At 36.7% G+C, this 19,763-nt stretch overlaps 1 long non-coding RNA gene across 1 annotated transcript; it reads right to left on the minus strand.

The window, feature by feature from the left end:
- Window positions 1–6,431: 6,431 nt before the first annotated feature.
- Window positions 6,432–9,637, minus strand: LOC114074180. The gene is made up of 3 exons (XR_003574622.1): window positions 9,401–9,637; window positions 8,915–8,942; window positions 6,432–6,770 (listed from the first exon to the last, which is right to left on the minus strand). It is a non-coding gene; the product is annotated as an uncharacterized LOC114074180 (long non-coding RNA).
- Window positions 9,638–19,763: the final 10,126 nt, after the last annotated feature.

Raw genomic sequence — 19,763 nt, forward strand, 5'->3', positions numbered from 1 at the left:
CCCCTCCCCCACCCACTACCCCCACCACCACCCCAAAAAATAATAATTTTGATTTTAAAAAATATTTTCAATGTCATCAATTATTAGTCTCGTAAAAAATAAATAATGTCTCTGAAAAACATTTTTTATTCATAAATCAAACACTAAAAATTATTTCCGGAAAACATTTTCTACTCACCAACCAAACATGAGAAAATAAGTCCAAAATCAACTTGTTTTCCAGGAAAATATTTTCCATGGAAAACATTTTCCTCCATACAAAGCACACCCTAAAAGATAATTCAACTGTATGCTCTCATACCAATTTTTTCAAATTCGGGATAGCCCCTATACGTAACCGGCGTTGTCGTCCTCTTTGAGGACTAAAACTAGCCTCTCAGATTACATTATTGCATTCATAAGTCAAATTTACCAGAAATTTAAAAACTTTTCATTTCATCTGCTTGGAGGTTTACATTGATCTCTACATACACATAGTATATATACCTTCGTATAGGAAGATTACTTAGCCTTCTACTTTTATTGCACTTAGATATTTATATATAAAAGATAATATAGTAACAATAGTCGTCGCATCTCATAACCATCTAATAAGAGTGTATGAACTTAGGCATAACCCATACATCAAAGTAAGAATTCCTCACATGGACTATACAATGTTTCATACTAAATGAAAAGGAAAGAAGATAATAGTCTTTAATACTAGAACAATATCATAACTCGATAGTTGCATCGCCCTTGGAAAGTGAGGACTTAACATACTTCGATGAATAGGAGATCCAAGCCTTCTCCAATTTCCTCTTCAAAGCACTTCAACAAGTGAAACCTAAAATGTTGGGGAAAAGGGAGAAATGGGGTTAGTACACCACTTGTACTAAGTATGAGACCATATGCACACATACTATCATTTAAAACCTTTTTGCACATTCGACAAAACCATACCAACCAATATTTCATGTTCTTTGAGTCATAGGCATGTACATACAGAACCAACAACATCAAGTCTAGTCAAGTCAACATGCATATCATATAGTTGGATACCTATTCAAGTAACTTTATCATCAAGTCATATTGTCAACTAGCATGTATACAAGTACATTTCAACCTAACCAAAGCAACAAAATTACCCATGAACCCATATGAAGTCAACAAGTTAAATGACGAAGAAAAGCCCCATAACCTTACTCGAGTAAGTAACCCAACAAGAATCATGACTAACTTCTTACTTCTCATGGAATAACATTTTGGAGTACTTATCCTCATACTTTAACAATGTAGACCAACACATATTCCTGAGTGACAACAACCATATATAGCATCAACGATGTGCAACTTCATCATATACATATGATGTATCATTATAAGCATATTCATACATAGTAATAACCTCCTTAAGGTCCCATCAAAGCAAACTTGTGCAAGGCATAGGTAGAGTCCCACAGACATATGTAGCCTAAGTGAACCTCTCAATCACCTTAGTTATTTTATACTTCATTACTTCATTATATTTTAGGTAACAATTGCCTTAACCAACATAGACCACAAGAGATAAGTGTGGAATCTGGTGCTAAACGAAGTCCCTTTTCAAAATGTCTTTAATGTCCTTTATTAATCATCATAGCTTATTGTATGTCATAGGGTTTAATCCTTATATAAAAATCATAACAATTATCATAGCTTAAAATGAATTGCATGAGTATAATCCCATCATTACAATTCACATAGGTGAGGTTAGCACATTAACATTCTCTTATCAAAATAAGGCACATTGGTAAATCATTCACTATTCTTATAACATATACATATTATGCTAACACCTCAAAAACCATACTCAAGACATTTCAATTCAACATCATACCATCCTATCAATCCTAATTCAACGAATAAAATAATACAACATCATAACTTTATCACAGTCAACCATAATTTGAGCTAAAAGACTGGGATCATAAGACTTACCAAGTCTCATTCATAATTCATCATCAATGTCTTACCATAACCATCAATTCAACCCAATTTGGGTATACATCATCGTATTTGAATAAAAAACATAATAAAAAGGCTTGAATAATCACTACATCATTATTCAATAGTAGATCAAAGCTTAAGACAAGACACTTAGGTCAATTAGCAACATACTTCACAACCTAGATCATCTTCTCAAGAACTATCATAAAACGCTACAAATCACCCTATTTCATCAATTATTAGAGTAACAACATCATCTAGTAGTAATTCAACCAATAACCAAGTCAATTGAACTAATACAATCTAATTCATATAAAGATCAAAAACCTAGGGTTAAGGGTCATCTTCTACAAAGTATACCAAACCATCAAGCTGTATCATAATAAGGTTAGAATAAATCTTAAAATATTCACATTATCCAAAATAAAACATAAAACAATCCACTCATAACATTAATTTTGAGATTGGGAAAGACCCACATGAAAGCTCAACTTTTGAAAATACTTTGAAGGAACCATTTGAGGAAAGAGGTCTCAAAGGTGAACTAGCTACCATAACTTAATGTTTGATAAATAATTCATGGTTTGAACTTCTCATTACATCGCCGAAAACCCTCCCCTATCTTTGTAATCAATGGTGTCTTCCTATAGAGAGAGAAAGAAAAGAGAAGGAAGAGAATTTGTTTTGTGAGTTGTGAGAGTTTTGTGTTAGTCTCAATTAGGTTAGGTATTTATATAGGTTGTTAATAAAGATAATTAAACATACCTAAACCCTAATGAAAATACTAACCAATCCAACTAATTAAATAACCAAAGTAAAAACGTGCAACAATTTACAGTGTCATAGTCGACACCACGATCGATGGATCGTGGGTCAATCGACGGACATGCCCCCCTTCCGTGTTTCACATCCTTATTCTTGGTCACAGACTGTGCACACAAGTCCCCAAAACTACTTGAATAAGTGTTGGTCGACGGATGGCATCGACACCCCGTCGATCCACACATGCCTAGTAATGCCCTCTCGTGGGTGCACACAGCTCAGGTAGTGTTTGACTCCACTTGTAAGGATCCTCCTCAAGGTCCCTTGGTTGGTCATGAGGAGTCGTACCCCAGAATTTTCGACCATGAATAAACTTAAACATATTTTAGAAACCCTTCCAAAAATTGTCATCAATTTATGACTCATACAATGTAGTCAAATAAGCTAAGGCACGCTAGTACCTCCTTAAACTAGTTTTCGGACGTCATAAACCTTCTTGAACGTTTGGTTTCTAGACTTCCTAAATGACTTATATTCATAAAATAGACCTTAAAACAGTGTTTATACCATATGAAACTTATGTTAGGCTCTAGATCACGTCTTGGACTTTTGAAGTTTTATGGTTCCCTTGTCCTCAAGGAATATCACTATGTTGCAATGCATACCACTAATGGAGAGAAGACCACAACGATTAAATTTTGGACAACAAAGTTTTATATTATGGTGGTCGAATTCAAATGATGAAAAGTGTGATATTCGAGATGTAGACGTATTAGCCTAAAGTGTTCCTCCAACCAAAGAAAGTGGTCTAATTTCGCACAAGTATTAGTCATACTTTCTTATGGAATGGGATTACTAAAAGAGATTTGATGGATTAGTAAACCATATGTGGGAAAAAATCTTTTGGAGTCTTGGTTTTGTTAACTACAACCTATGAAATAAGGAAGCTATATGTAAACTCTTGTGGGTTGTGGATGCAAAGAAAGAAAATTTATTGGTTCATCAAATTAACAACTTCTAAATCAATGACAGATCTCTGGAAAAGGCAAAAACTTCTAAACAAGAATGTTCGCTTCTTAGAAATATCCTTGAGGCTTACAAAAATTAATAAATATTAATATGGTTGATGATCTACAAAAATATTCACAACAAGGGGCCCTACGTATCAAGTAAATGTACATGTTGTTTCAACCACGATTCCCAAAACATCGTTATAAGTTCCTCACACTTTCATATGGTATGTTGCCAAGACATCAGCTTATATTATGGCTCACCGTCTATCAAAGACATTCAACAGTTCAAACATCAAGAAATTGGAGTACAATTGTTTCACTAGTTATGTACTGTTTAACACATTCTCAACAAAATTACGCAGTCATTTTCTTTTCGAGTGTGGATGTTCTACAAGGGTATGGGTTTCACTCTCGACATGGATGAAAATTCATAGAGAAATAGGAAGCAGGGAAGATGAACTACAATGGATATGTAATAGAGTGCATAGAAGTGGACAAGTCGCCAGATTATTGTGTATGGTTATATTCAACAAGTGTCTATGACATTTGCAATTAAAGTTATTTAAGGCGATTCTCACAACAATGAACCTTCTTCCAAGAGATTGAATGAAATTTTCCTCCAATTCCATATTATAGGACATTTCCTACCAAAGTGGCAACCAATTCTTGATCAATTAAATGCTTATCTGTGTCTAGAATAATTTATAATTATTTAGTATAGGTATATAGGTAATCTCTTGAGAAATAGTTCTGGAGTCCAAAACAAACTAGTGGTGTACATTTGCTATTTGGTTGAATAAAAGTTTCTACAGTTTGGCTTAAAAAAATTAAACACTTTCAAAATAACAGTTTCATCATATCTAGTCTTTTCCCTAGGTTCCATAATCCTTTCCTGTGTAATAAATATGATTCCCATAAAATATGTATCGACAACCTTCAGTTGAACAACGTCACAATTAAGAATAAGTATATCAATCCATAATTGACAACATGTCGAATTAGCTTGAAGGTGCCACTAGCTTCTTTATGATTAATCTTATTTATAAGTATCATCAGTTGAAGGTTAAAGAGTGCGTCATTTCAAAGCCAGCTTTTAAAAATAAGTATGGTCTAATGTGACTTAATTGTGACACAAGACATTGTATATTGGGTAAACTTTTGGGAATTGTACTCTTTGTTAAAAATCTTTGTACTAGTGACTTCAAGCTCTTGGATATTAAATTTCTATAATATCCCTTATATAGATTGTCACTTTTTCGACAAGTCGTCACTCTTTCTGAAGGGTTTTAATTTTTTTATGAGTTGTGACTTTTTCAAAGAGTTGTGACTTCTTCGATGAGTTACGACTTTCCCAATAAGTTGCAACTTTTTGAAAAGGTCATGCATTTTTATATAAAACACAATAAAAGGTTGTTCAAACTCTTTGTTGAGTATATATATAGGGGTTTCCTCTCATTTTTCTAACACAATTTTTTTGATCTTCTACTCTTCTTTTTCTTCTTGCATTATAATATTTTTGTTTGCCTTATCATCATCGAGTGAGTCTGTAATTTTGTGGAATATGAGATACCACTATTGTGATGAAGTAAGGCGTTTTATCAAAAAGAGTCTATATTCCAAAACCTCGAGTACTTTAGTAAAATAATTTTAATGATATAATAACAAATTTTTTTGCTTAATATATAAAATTGTGTGTAATGTTCCAATATGTGAAGTTAACATAATGTAGCCTAAATTCATTTTTTTATTAAACAATTCTCTTGTGATGTAGATATATGTTTCTAAATATCTTTTCTAAAATTTAAATAAGTGTCACATTTTTTTTGCTCGAGACAAAAGAATGAGTTTATTTATCAATGATACATGTGTGATCTAGACTCATTAAGTTTTGTTCAATATATTAATTACTCGATAAACATTGCCCTTTTGGTTTTTTTATTTACGATTTCTCATATTTCAGTTTAAGACTTTGAAAGGTTCATATTACTACTTATAACGCCAATTTATGTTTCTATTAGTATAATTTTTATTATTTATGTCATAGCTAATTTTAAAACATAAAAACTTTCATTAATGAATTTATTTTTGGGTAGGTATTTGTATTTAAATAAAATATGTCAAAAATGTATTATCAAGTTAGCAAGATCATCTAACTTCAAATTATATATATAATTTCCACATTTTCAGAGTTATTTTTTCAAAACATCTGGTTAAATGACAAGAAAAATACAAAATAAATATTGTGTGTACAGTATATTAGTGAAAACCGACTTATTACATTATTGAACTTCATCAAATTGAAACAAATTTATACATTATTGAATTTAACTAATAAAATTTTGCATTGACCATCCTCATAGGCGATGCACCTATTTTGCATTGAAATTATTTCTTCTTGGCTTTAAAAGGTTGGGCATTGGATGTTAATTTTTCCCTTATTTTTATTCAACTTCGGCCAGATATAGGTGGTGTACTTTACCCAATAACATGGTCAAATGATTCTTAGTAGGGGATGCACCTACTTGTTCCTTTGGGTGGTCGATCAATAAGGCAAAGTAGGTGATGCACCTCCTTGTCACCTACTAGCTTAGTAAATTCAAGCAAGCAACTCAGTATTTTATTGCATTTATAGACCATACTAATTTTAACTTAACTCAAAACTTATAGACAATATGTAAATTTCAAATCTAGATAAAAATATGACCTTATGATTTCATGTTTAAATACTTCAATCGACATCAACTTAATCGTCTCACATCAAAATCTATGGGCAGTTCACATTAAACATATTCTATTGTCATTAGTCTCATACGAAACCGAGTTCATAAACATACTACAAGGAAATATATAACCGTCGTATAAATAGAACAGGTATACGTAGAATACACCCTGTTACATTCTCCCCCTTATGATCACTCGTCCTCGACTGATGGTTGAAGCTGATAGTTTGGTTCACCTTGGAATTTCGTTTCGAGATTTGCTAGGGTTCCCATTTTAAATAGGACTTGTCTAAAATCCATCAGCAACCTAAAGCATGTATAGACGAGTCTAGCATGAAGTCTCAATACATATGGTTCATAAAATAATAATATGACAAATTAAACCCCTTTATTGATAGTGTAATTCACAGAATATGCACAGTTATAACTCATATTAATAAGGACTCTAATATACCAAAAAACAAGACATGAAGATGAAATATCAAATGAAAAAATTCTAGTAGAACATATGATCATATAAGAGGACCACATGATCTAGACCGTTATGCTGATGTTTAGGATGACGAGGAATATTTAGGATCTCTAACATCTTCTATTCCAAGTATCTTATGTTACATAAAAGGCGGAACCCATCCCTGGCCCTTTTAAGTAGATACCAATTTTAATTTACTCTTCAACTAAGCTTTATTCATTTCAGACACCTTATGTCATATCCCGCTATGTCATTTTGACACTTTTTTCTGACATGTCATAGAGAGTGTGATAAACTCATTGCGGAAGCGTGAAAACATTTGTTAAATCGTTTTTATTTTATGTTTTTCACGTTCTTCATTTTTCAGTGATCATCACCCAAAACTTAAACTCCTTTTGTGGAGAAATAAATTTGATAATGCTTCAGATAAAAAAATGAATTTGAACACATTTGAATCATAATATAATGATATAATAAAAATTAAAAGAAGAAATGTGAAAACCCCTGCTACATTGAAGAAGAAGAAGAAAAATGGAAAGTCACAAATTCATGAATAATCTCTAAATAGATTTGTGTAGGGATATATGATTGTTTGTTATTCTAATTGAGAAGATGATGTAGGGTTTAGGGTGTGTAAAGGCAAAGAAGATGTTGGGTGAGTGGGCGGAGAGTGGAGAAAACACAAGGGTTGGGGTTGGTGGGGTGGAGAAGATGATTTCAGTGTGTTTGGGTTATTTCATTTTTAAATTTTTGTTGGCGAAAATTCCACATTTTATTCACTCATTGGTCACTTCTTTTTTGTTCTAAAAAATCATTATTTGATAATGATTTTCTTACATATATTCCACGTGTTTTCATCTAATTCGTCATTTTGACACATCATCAACGAGTGTATTACAAACGCTGTATATATTTTATTGATAATTCAAAAAGTGTCAAAACGACATGTGTGGACCATGACATGGGGTATCTAAAGTAAACCAACCCCACTTAAGGTGGTGTATAAGTGAAATTTGGTGCAAACTTTAAGGGGCTACCTATGGATTCCACCTACATTGTATTCCTCCCACAATACATCAATAGAGGTTACACATTTTTAACTTAACTTCCGAGCCTTAACAATCAAGAATAACCATAGTATCTCCCAAAATCATTTTATATGGAATGGAAAAAAAATTATAAGTCTAACTAATCGGGGCACTACTTTCCCTTTTCTTTTATCTCCTGATGCCTTTCAGAGGCAAGTCTTATAAGAACGCATAGTTGTTAATATAAAGTCTAAAATATTATGTTGCACCTTCTAATAAGACATTATGATAAGTTATTTATCTATTATTGTGATAAAATTTACATATATGCCCAACCTTCTGGTCAAAGACATCACTACATCATGATACGAGGAAACATTATTCATAAATTTTAAAAACTCAAGTCAATAAGCACATTATGGCATAGAGTAAGTATAAATAAGTCACATTGAGTATGACATAATAGCAGACTAGCAAAAAGGGAGAACATAATACATTGACATTAAGTTATAGAAATATGTGGTGTACACACAATGCATGTGATGCATGAGTACTAAAGCTGCGAAATACAATATGTAAGCAAGTAGACTATAAGACATGTGTCTACATAAAAGAAAATGAACTACAATACACAAATCACATTTAGGAAGTGTGTTATATTGCATGGATAGGTGGAGTAATATACAATGAGTACACATATGAAATATGAGCAAGTGATCACATTACACATGGGAAGAAAAGCTATAAGGCATGTATTACTCAAGCAAGTAGGCTATGACGCATTAATAACATATAGAGGTGGTTGTATGATCAATTATTTTGCAGTACCAACACAATATATGAAAAACTGACATGTGGAAAGTAGGTAGTGCAATAAATAACATGTAGAGAAAAGGTCCTATGAAAACATATAACATTAAACAAGGATACTCTAGAGTGTAAAACACTTACATGGAAATATTCTATGATATTATGTAACCTGTAAGAAGATAATACACAAAGGTAAAACGTCATACAATTAAATTATAGAAAATGCATAATGTATAACTCTATAACAAACCAACTTTAGAAACTAGGAGATATTCTATAGAACTATGCTACCATAATAAGCGTAAAGAGGCTCTCTTAAAAGTTAAGTCATGGGTGGGATACTTTTACTCATATTCCTTACTCACATTAAAACACATACAATTGATTTCCCCATATTCTCTATTCAATATCCTAAGTATCCTTATGGGTGTTCTGCTATTGCGACTTTGCTTCCATCGTGGTTATTATAAATACTATAGTTAAGATAGAATATAATCGTTAATAGTTCATCCTTTGGATTAGGAGGCCGAGGTCCACTTTGCCTTCATTACAATCTTTTGTCATATCACACTCAATGTCTACTGTCTTTTGAAGCTCATAATAGTAAATAGTGAAGCTTAAACGTACCATGAAACATGAAATACACATCATAAAGACTAGGCAAAGCCTAGAATCAACCTGGACCTCGCCAATAACCATCACGTATAAGGTGCTTCTATTTGGGAGATCTACTAGTTGAATATATGTACCTGGAGCATCAAATGCAACTTCAACCATATGTAAAATGAGAGCTATGTTAAACGAAATACCAATATATATGGGCTAGAGACCACCTTTGCTTGTACTGGTGGAATCATGCATGTTACATTCTTTTCTTTACTTTTTTGTACATATAACCGTATAAGACATATAATACAAATGACTAGCTGATCACCAACAAAAGAGGATGACCCATTCTAGGAAATGTTGATGTCCTCATATTTCCTCAAATTGGGATCCGCCCATGCTAGGCTTTCTCCCCTGAGCAGCCAGTTATAATTATACAGATTGTTTCACTTAGATTTTTTATATTTGAGATTGTTTTTTTGATGTTCATAACTCTTTAGAAATTGTTCTTTTGATGTTCATAACTCGTTTGTGATTGTTCTTTTGATCTGCATAACTAGTTTGTGATTGATGTTTTTTGGTCATAATCCTTGTTTAGATTTGGAACTATGTACTAATAGTAAAAGACATATGAATATGGACTTACGACAATAACAATGAAATGGGAACCAAATGTGACATGAACTTGTAATACTTAGTAGCTTATATGACTCAGTAAGCATTTTGACATCTCATATTGAAGCACAAATTAAGTGAAGACATTTAACATTTATCCAAGAGTTTTGTACTTTATATGGTAATGCAATACTCACTAACTAATATGAAATACAAGGTAAACATTAAAGTTGAACCAATGAAGAACGTGGACATATTCGACTTAAGGACGTATACATATTACAAGTACAGAAAAATGTACAGTAGAGCAACTTGTAATAATGTGAGGTAACATTATACTATAACACGATGGGAGTAATAACCAAGGAAAGAAATATATGAACATGTGACAAGATGACATATCTAAAAACAAATAAAGCAAGTTGCCATTATTTTGGCAGATTGTATGACGTGTAATATAGGATCATATTCATTTATATAAGGGAAAATCCGTGTATGGCGTACTTTTACGATGAAAAAAATATGAAACACATTCTTGGTAAAGTAAGCATGTATATGTAGTAACAAACTAATATTACAGTACCCACTTCTATGCTCTACGGAGTAGGAACTGCAAGTATGGATCAATCACTACAAAGGACACTTAGAAAGCTTACATTTTGTAATGTAAGTGTTGGGTTAATTCCAAAGAAAAAGGAAATTTAATAGTCTTACATGCCTCAATTCCAATTCGTATAGCTTACAAAGTGTCAACCTGTCATTTAACGTCATTGTCTTCATCTACAACAACCAATCATTAAGGCTAATAATATAAACTTACCAACCAACTCGGGATATTTTATCTCATCAAAACAGTAGCCATACCTTAATCTTTCTAATTGTTTGTTTCCGTGCACAAATTGTAACAACCCTAAAAATGAATAAGATCAAGACTTAGGTGTCAATAATGCTTGCGATTAAACAAAGGTTCACACGGATTGATATGCGTAGAACCAGACCTTAGAACCCTTAGTATGATCAGGTCAACTAACTTGTGGAGTTAGTTGGGCTTGTAAAGGTTTGAACCAACCAAGTAAGACTCGCAAAAATGAAGATTTAATCGAAGGAGTCTTTACGAGACTTAAAAGAGAAATTTTATGTTTTGACGGTCCAGGGGTAAAATGGTCATTTCCAGGCCAAGGGTAATATTATAATTACCCATAGGAATTAATAAATTAATTTAATGAAAAGATCTTTTCAAATTTGGGGAGACTCAGCGTGATCCATTTTGCAGATGGGTTGCAACTCGTGTTCGAGACCCACTAGGAGAAAGGAATTGATGATTTAATCATCAATTAAAATCTATTCAGGGTAAAATGGTCCTTTAACGTATTAATTAAAATAAATCTGATTTTTCTTAAGTTAATTAAATCCTACTTTGACTAAGTCTTGAATTTAGTCTCCTAATACTAATAACTCTCTCTCCCTCACGTTTCTCCACTCTCTTTCACGTTCTCAATCTGTCTCTCACATTGTATTCTGCCAAACACAACAAAAACCAGAAAATACATCAAGAGTTCTTCACACTTGAAGAACTCAGAAGAATTTTTAAGTAAAAGACAAAGTAATCAAAACGTCAAGGCTAAGAGAGGGTTCGTCGAGTGGGGTGTGAGTTGAAGTGAATATGGCGTTGTTTGGAGGAGTTTCCAGGCTGCAACATCACACTTGAACAACATCAAAAGGAATGTGTTTCTCTCCTGGATTCTTTCTCCAAGAGTACATACCTTCGAACGTTTCTCAAGCTCTTGAAAAACTAAGGTTGTTCCCCTTTGTATGTCCTTGTCCTTAGCTCCCAAACGAATTCGTACGATGGGTATGTTGTGCTGCTACACATAGGCATGATTGACATATTTATATTAAGTGTGAATATTTTTATGTGAGGGAAATTACGAAAACGATATTCGAAGTGTAACCAAAAAGTGGTGTTGTGTGTGCATCGTGGGCAGTGGCTTTAGCCACTATTTTGGGGTCGAATATTCATGTGTTTTTGGTGTGTTTTATGTGTGCAAAGTGTGTGCAATCTGGTGTTCATTATAATGAAGAATGTTGGGTTGAATAACACTCTTTAGCTAAGTAAACTCATGAAAGAGGTGACTAAAAATGAGTGAAGAATGATAAGAAAATATTTTCCAGATTGCATACTCTCCCATAAGGTTAAATTATGGGTTTTTAAAAAGGGAAATAAATAAGTGAGGTCAATGGGAATAGATCCCTAGACCTGAAATGTTGAGCAGGCTGAAAAATAAGAGAAAAATGTGAAGGAGCTAAGGGGAATCGAACCCCTTAGTTACTGGTTTTTTGAGGCAAAGAAAAAGGAAAATGGGGGCTAGGGGGATTCGATCCTACCTCATGTTTTCACGAAAAAATAAGGGAAATATGGCTGGGGGGAATTTAACTCGCGACCTATGGGGAGGAGAAGGAGAAAATTATGTAAACAAGTAAATGGGAGGCGTGAGATTCGAACCCACGACCTCCCAGTACGCGCGAAGGGAGAGGAAATAATGAAAAAATAAAATGCAAGGTGTGGGGATAGAACCCACGACCTTAGCGCTGAATGGAGAGTCGAAATAACATGGAAACAAAGTGAGGCTGTAGGGATTCGATCCCACAACCTCACTGGCACTCGCTAATTAAAAAAAAAATAAAGATAGAGGGGATGTGGGGGTTCGAACCCACCACCTCACAGCCTCCTCAGCAAAATTTTAAAAAAAATAAGGGGAGGGGGGTTCGAATCCACAACCTTTCTATTATACCGAATATAACTCTTTAAATCAAAGGGGTTGTGGGGGCTCGAACCCCTAACCATTCGGTTATCTAAGAGTGAAATTAAAATAGAAAATTAATCCTTCAATGTAAATTTTGAGATTTAATTTATAGTCAAATGTTATGAATATTAGAAATAAAATTAATGAAAAATATAAATGATATCCAAGTGATCCAAGATTTGGGTTCCCTTGTCCAAATCTCTGCATTGATGCATAAGTCATACGTGTGTAAAATATCCAAGAAAATGCCATTTTCTTAGATGATAAATTAAGATTTTGGCATATATATACAAGATGCATAAGTCTTGTACTACATAATCATAGGAAAGTAATAATCACTTAGCAAACTACGAATGAATCCCTATTGCTTGTATGTATAGACACATAAGTCTAACATACGTTCAAAAAAAAGTGAACCTAAGAAGTATGTAATGAAATGATGAACCCTAGGAGGGTTAAGTGTGAGTGTAAGATACACGAAGTGGCCAAGTGCATTGGCATATGATGAGATAAATTATGAAATTATTAAATAAGCATTCACGCTATAATAGGTGAGTAACTATAAAAAGCAAAGATGCTAATAATTAAGAATGTGGTGACAACATGACATGAGGCTAATGAATATGATGAGAGCAATCTCAAGTGAGCCTAATGTTACCAATACGTACTCACCACGGAGAGTGTATCATAATGAAGCGACCAGTCTCTATGAACACTCTAAGGAAGGTATTGAGCTAAATACACTTAACACTAATGATGAGATGAGATATCATCTAATGAGCTATATTATCCTCATATTAGAAGTCAACTTCCAAGATGTATGAGTTAAACGTAATGGAAGTTTATACTGAGCACCGATAGGCTAACTATGGCGGTGATGCCTTTTTTTGAGAAGGGCGAAGGTTCACGTAACTCTCATGAGATGAGACTGTTTGGCTTGACGAGTATGGGTTTCCATACAACTCCTAGTCTTTGAACCTATACTGCCAATATAGGATATGGCGGGATAAAATTTCCCATGTACGCTAGCATGTTTATTGGGTAACTTTGGCCGGTGATTCCACCCATTTTCAGTGTGGGGGAGACACAGGATTTCATTATGCTCACATGACCTATGTCGGTTAAAGTTAAAGTTCCCATAGAATGAATGAGGCCATCTTTAAATGAAGCATATAATGAAATGAATAATACAAAAGGTGTTAGGATAGGATAATCAAGAGGTAAGCTATACTCGGGTAATGACATTAGATTATTCCTAATCATTGAAAAGCAAACCCGATGGAAGTCTTAAACTACATCCTAGGTATAGCTAGTGTTCATACTTGCCTATGAATTAAATGAAATGAAGTACGTATGAATGACTGAAGCAGACTCTGTGTTTGTTAATGAAGACTCCCTAGTTGAGGTCCCATATGTTGGGCCCTCATTTTGGAAAGTCTTAATGTAAAGTCCATGATTCCCAAGTCTCATGGCATATGAATGAATGATATGAAAGAAGCAAGGTGCTATATTTTATGTGCTATGATATGTTCTATATGAAGATGTTATATGTTGTGTATGGTGATTTTATTATGACCTGACTAGCATTATGATGTGAAGTGGTAGTGTCATTCGGGGACGAATGTTCCTAAAGGGGGATAATATAACAACCTAAAAATGAATAGGATCAAGACATAGGGTGTCAATTGTGATTAAACCAAGGTTCATACGGATTGATACGCGTAGAACAAGACATTAGAACCTTTACAACAATCAAGTCAACTAACTTGGGGAGTTATTTGGGCTTGGAAAGGTTGGAACAAAAAAAGTAAGGCTCGCGAATACGAAGATTTAAGCGAAGGAGTCTTTACCGGACATACAAGAAGAAATTTTATGTTTTGAGGGTCCAGGGGTAAAATGGTCATTTCCAGGCCAAGGGTAATATTGTAATTACCCTGAGGAATAAATTAATTTATTAATTAATTTAATTAAAAGAGCGTTTCAAATTTGGGGCGACTCAGAGTGATCCATTTCGCAAATGCGTTGCAACTCGTGTTCGAGCCCCACTAGGAGCAAGGAATTGATGATTTAATCATTAATTAAAATGTATTCATTAAGGCTAAAATGGTCCTTTCAGGTATTAATTAAAATAAATCAGATTTTTAATAAGTTAATTAAATCCTATTTGGACTAAGTCTTGAATATAGTCTCCTAATCGTAATAACTATCTCTCCCTCACATTTCTCAACTCTCTCTCACGTTCTCAATCTCTCTCTCACATTATTCATGCCAAACACAACAAAAAGTAGAAAATATATCAAGAGTTCTTCACACTTGAAGAACTCAAAAGAATTTTTAATTGAAAGACAAAGTAATAAAAACGTCAAGGCTAAGAGAGGTTTGTTGAGTGGGGTGTATGTTGAAGTTAATTGGGCTTTGTTTGGAGGAGTTTCCGGGCAGCAGCTTCACACTTGAACAACATCAAAAGGTTTGAGTTTCACTCTTCGAATTCTTTATCAAAGAGTATCCTTCAAACGTTTCTGAAGTTCTTGAAAACTATGGTTGTTCACCTTTGTATGTCCTTGTCCTTAGCTCCAAAACGAATTTGTAGGATGGGTATGTTGTACTTCTAGACTTAGGCATCATCGACGTATTTATATTAAGTGTGAACATGTTTTATGTGAGGGAAATTACGAAAACGATATTCGAAGTGTAACCAAAAATTGGTGTTGTGTGTGCATAGTGGGCAGTGGCTTTAGCCACTATTTTGGGTCGAATATTCATGTGTTTTTGGTTTATTTTATGTGTGTAATGTGTGTGCAATGTGGTGTTCATTATAATGAATAATGTTGGGTTGAATAACACTCTTTTAGCTATGTAAACTCATGAAAGAGGTGACTAAAAATGAGTGAAGAATAATAAGAAAAAAAATTCCAGATTGCATACTCTCCCATAAGGTTAAATTATGGGTTTTTAAAAAGGGAAATAAATAAATGAGGTCAGTGGGAATTGAAGCCAAGACCTTACATGTTGAAAAAGCATAAAAATGAGAGAAAAACCTGAAGGAGCTAAGGGGAATCAAACCCCTTAGCTACTGGTTTCGTGAGGCAAAGAAAAAGGAAAATTGGGGCTGGGGGGAATTCGATCCTAGCTCTTGTTTTTGCTAAAAAATAATGGAAATGCGGCTAGGGGGAATCGAACTCGCAACCTATGGGAAGAACGAGAAAAATTAAGTAAACAAGTAAATGGGAGGCGTGGGATTCGAACCCATGACCTCTCAGTACGCGCGAAGAAACATGAAATAATGAAAAAAATAACATGTGAGGCGTGGGGATCAAACCCACGACCTTAGCGCTAAAGGGAGAGGCGAAATAACAAGGAAATAAAGTGAGGCTGTGGGGATTCGATCCCACAACCTCAGTGCCACTCGCCCATTTAAATAAAATAAAGATAGAGGGGCTGTGGGGGTTCGAACCCACCACCTCACAGCCTCCTCAGCGAAATTTAAAACAAAATAAGGGAGGGCTGTGGGGGTTCGAACCCACAACCTCCCTATTGTAGAGAATTTAACTATAAATGGGGGCTCAAACTCCTAACCATTCTGTTATATAAGAGTGAAGTTAAAATAGAAAATTAATCCTTCACTTTAAATGTTGAGATTTAATTTAGAGTCTAATGTTATGATATAAATGATATCCAAGTGATCGAAGATTTGGGTTCCCTTGCCCATATTTCCCTATTGATGCATAAGTCATATGTGAGTAAAATATCACTTAGAACACTATGAATGACGCCCATGGCTGGTATATATAGAAGCATAAGTCCAACATACGTTCAAAAATAAGTGGACCTAAGATGTATGTAACTAAACGATGAACCCTAGGAGGGTTAGGAATAAGTGTAAGATACACTAAGTGGACAAGTGCATTGGCATAAGATGGGACAAGCTATGAAATGATGAAATAAGCATTCGCGTAATAAGAGGTGAGTAACTATGAAAAATAAAGGTGCTACTAATGAAGAATGTGCTGACAACATGACATTAGGCTAATGAATAGGATCAAGACTTAGAGTGTCAAGAATCCTTGTGATTAAACCAAGGTTCACACGGATTGATACGCGTAGAACAAAACCTTAGAACCTTTACTACAATCAAGTCAACTAACTTGGGGAGTTAGTTGGGCTTGGAAAGGTTGGAACCAACTAAGTAAGGCTCGCGAAAACAAAGATTTAATTGAAGGAGTCTTTACCAAGATTACAAGGAGAAATTTTATGTTTTGAGGGTCCAGGGGTAAAATGGTCATTTCCAGGACAAGAGTAATATTGTAATTGCCCTGAGGAATTAATAAATTATTTAAGTAATTTAATTAAAAGAGCTTTTCAAAGTTGGGGCGACTCAGAGTGATCCATTTCGCAAAAGGGTTGCTACTCATGTTCGAGCCCCACTAGGAGCAAGGAATTGATGATTTTATCATCAATTAAAATCTATTCATTAAGGGTAAATGTAATGACCTGTTTAGTCGTTTTGAGCAGCAGATTTTATTTCTAGAAAAACTGTGTGAGTCGACGGAACCCACGACGGACCGTCATGGGCACGACGGGCCGTCGAGGGTGTCTCGTTCCAAAAGACTTAGACTTCTGAAATTTGGGTACTGAAATCGACTCTCTGAACTTGGCGACGGGCCTGCAGGACGGACCGTCGTGGGCACGACGGACCGTCGCAAGGGTCTCGTTCCAAAAGACTTAGACTTCTGAAATTTGGGTACTGAAATCGACTCTCTGAACTTGGCGACGGCCCTGCAGGACGGACCGTCGTGGGCACGACGGACCGTCGCAAGGGTCTCGTTCCAAAAGACTTAGACTTCTGAAATTTGGGTACTGAAATCGACTCTCTGAACTTGGCGACGGCCCTGCAGGACGGACCGTCGTGGGCACGACGGACCGTCGCAAGGGTCTCGTTCCAAAAGACTTAGACTTCTGAAATTTGGGTACTGAAATCGACTCTCTGAACTTGGCGACGGCCCTGCAGGACGGACCGTCGTGGGCACGACGGACCGTCGCAAGGGTCTCGTTCCAAAAGACTTAGACTTCTGAAATTTGGGTACTGAAATCGACTCTCTGAACTTGGCGACGGCCCTGCAGGACGGACCGTCGTGGGCACGACGGACCGTCGCAAGGGTCTCGTTCCAAAAGACTTAGACTTCTGAAATTTGGGTACTGAAATCGACTCTCTGAACTTGGCGACGGCCCTGCAGGACGGACCGTCGTGGGCACGACGGACCGTCGCAAGGGTCTCGTTCCAAAAGACTTAGACTTCTGAAATTTGGGTACTGAAATCGACTCTCTGAACTTGGCGACGGCCCTGCAGGACGGACCGTCGTGGGCACGACGGACCGTCGCAAGGGTCTCGTTCCAAAAGACTTAGACTTCTGAAATTTGGGTACTGAAATCGACTCTCTGAACTTGGCGACGGCCCTGCAGGACGGACCGTCGTGGGCACGACGGACCGTCGCAAGGGTCTCGTTCCAAAAGACTTAGACTTCTGAAATTTGGGTACTGAAATCGACTCTCTGAACTTGGCGACGGCCCTGCAGGACGGACCGTCGTGGGCACGACGGACCGTCGCAAGGGTCTCGTTCCAAAAGACTTAGACTTCTGAAATTTGGGTACTGAAATCGACTCTCTGAACTTGGCGACGGCCCTGCAGGACGGACCGTCGTGGGCACGACGGACCGTCGCAAGGGTCTCGTTCCAAAAGACTTAGACTTCTGAAATTTGGGTACTGAAATCGACTCTCTGAACTTGGCGACGGCCCTGCAGGACGGACCGTCGTGGGCACGACGGACCGTCGCAAGGGTCTCGTTCCAAAAGACTTAGACTTCTGAAATTTGGGTACTGAAATCGACTCTCTGAACTTGGCGACGGCCCTGCAGGACGGACCGTCGTGGGCACGACGGACCGTCGCAAGGGTCTCGTTCCAAAAGACTTAGACTTCTGAAATTTGGGTACTGAAATCGACTCTCTGAACTTGGCGACGGCCCTGCAGGACGGACCGTCGTGGGCACGACGGACCGTCGCAAGGGTCTCGTTCCAAAAGACTTAGACTTCTGAAATTTGGGTACTGAAATCGACTCTCTGAACTTGGCGACGGCCCTGCAGGACGGACCGTCGTGGGCACGACGGACCGTCGCAAGGGTCTCGTTCCAAAAGACTTAGACTTCTGAAATTTGGGTACTGAAATCGACTCTCTGAACTTGGCGACGGCCCTGCAGGACGGACCGTCGTGGGCACGACGGACCGTCGCAAGGGTCTCGTTCCAAAAGACTTAGACTTCTGAAATTTGGGTACTGAAATCGACTCTCTGAACTTGGCGACGGCCCTGCAGGACGGACCGTCGTGGGCACGACGGACCGTCGCAAGGGTCTCGTTCCAAAAGACTTAGACTTCTGAAATTTGGGTACTGAAATCGACTCTCTGAACTTGGCGACGGCCCTGCAGGACGGACCGTCGTGGGCACGACGGACCGTCGCAAGGGTCTCGTTCCAAAAGACTTAGACTTCTGAAATTTGGGTACTGAAATCGACTCTCTGAACTTGGCGACGGCCCTGCAGGACGGACCGTCGTGGGCACGACGGACCGTCGCAAGGGTCTCGTTCCAAAAGACTTAGACTTCTGAAATTTGGGTACTGAAATCAACTCTCTGAACTTCGTGACGACATGGCAGGACGGACCGTCGTGGGCACGACAGACAGTCACAGGGGTCTCGTTCCAGAACACTTAGACTTCTGAAATTTGGGTACTGAAATCGACTCTCTGAACTTGGCGACGGACCTGCAGGACGAACCGTCGTGGGCACGACGGACCGTCACAGACCCTTTCGTGGAATTGAGTCTCTGAACTCTGTGACGGAGCAGAAGGAAGGACCTTCGCAGGCGCGACGGGCCGTCACAGGCTGCATAATCCCAGGCTGGGTCGGATTTCTGTTA

This window comes from Solanum pennellii, chromosome 10, assembly GCF_001406875.1.
Source record: "Solanum pennellii chromosome 10, SPENNV200".
NCBI lineage: Eukaryota > Viridiplantae > Streptophyta > Magnoliopsida > Solanales > Solanaceae > Solanum > Solanum pennellii.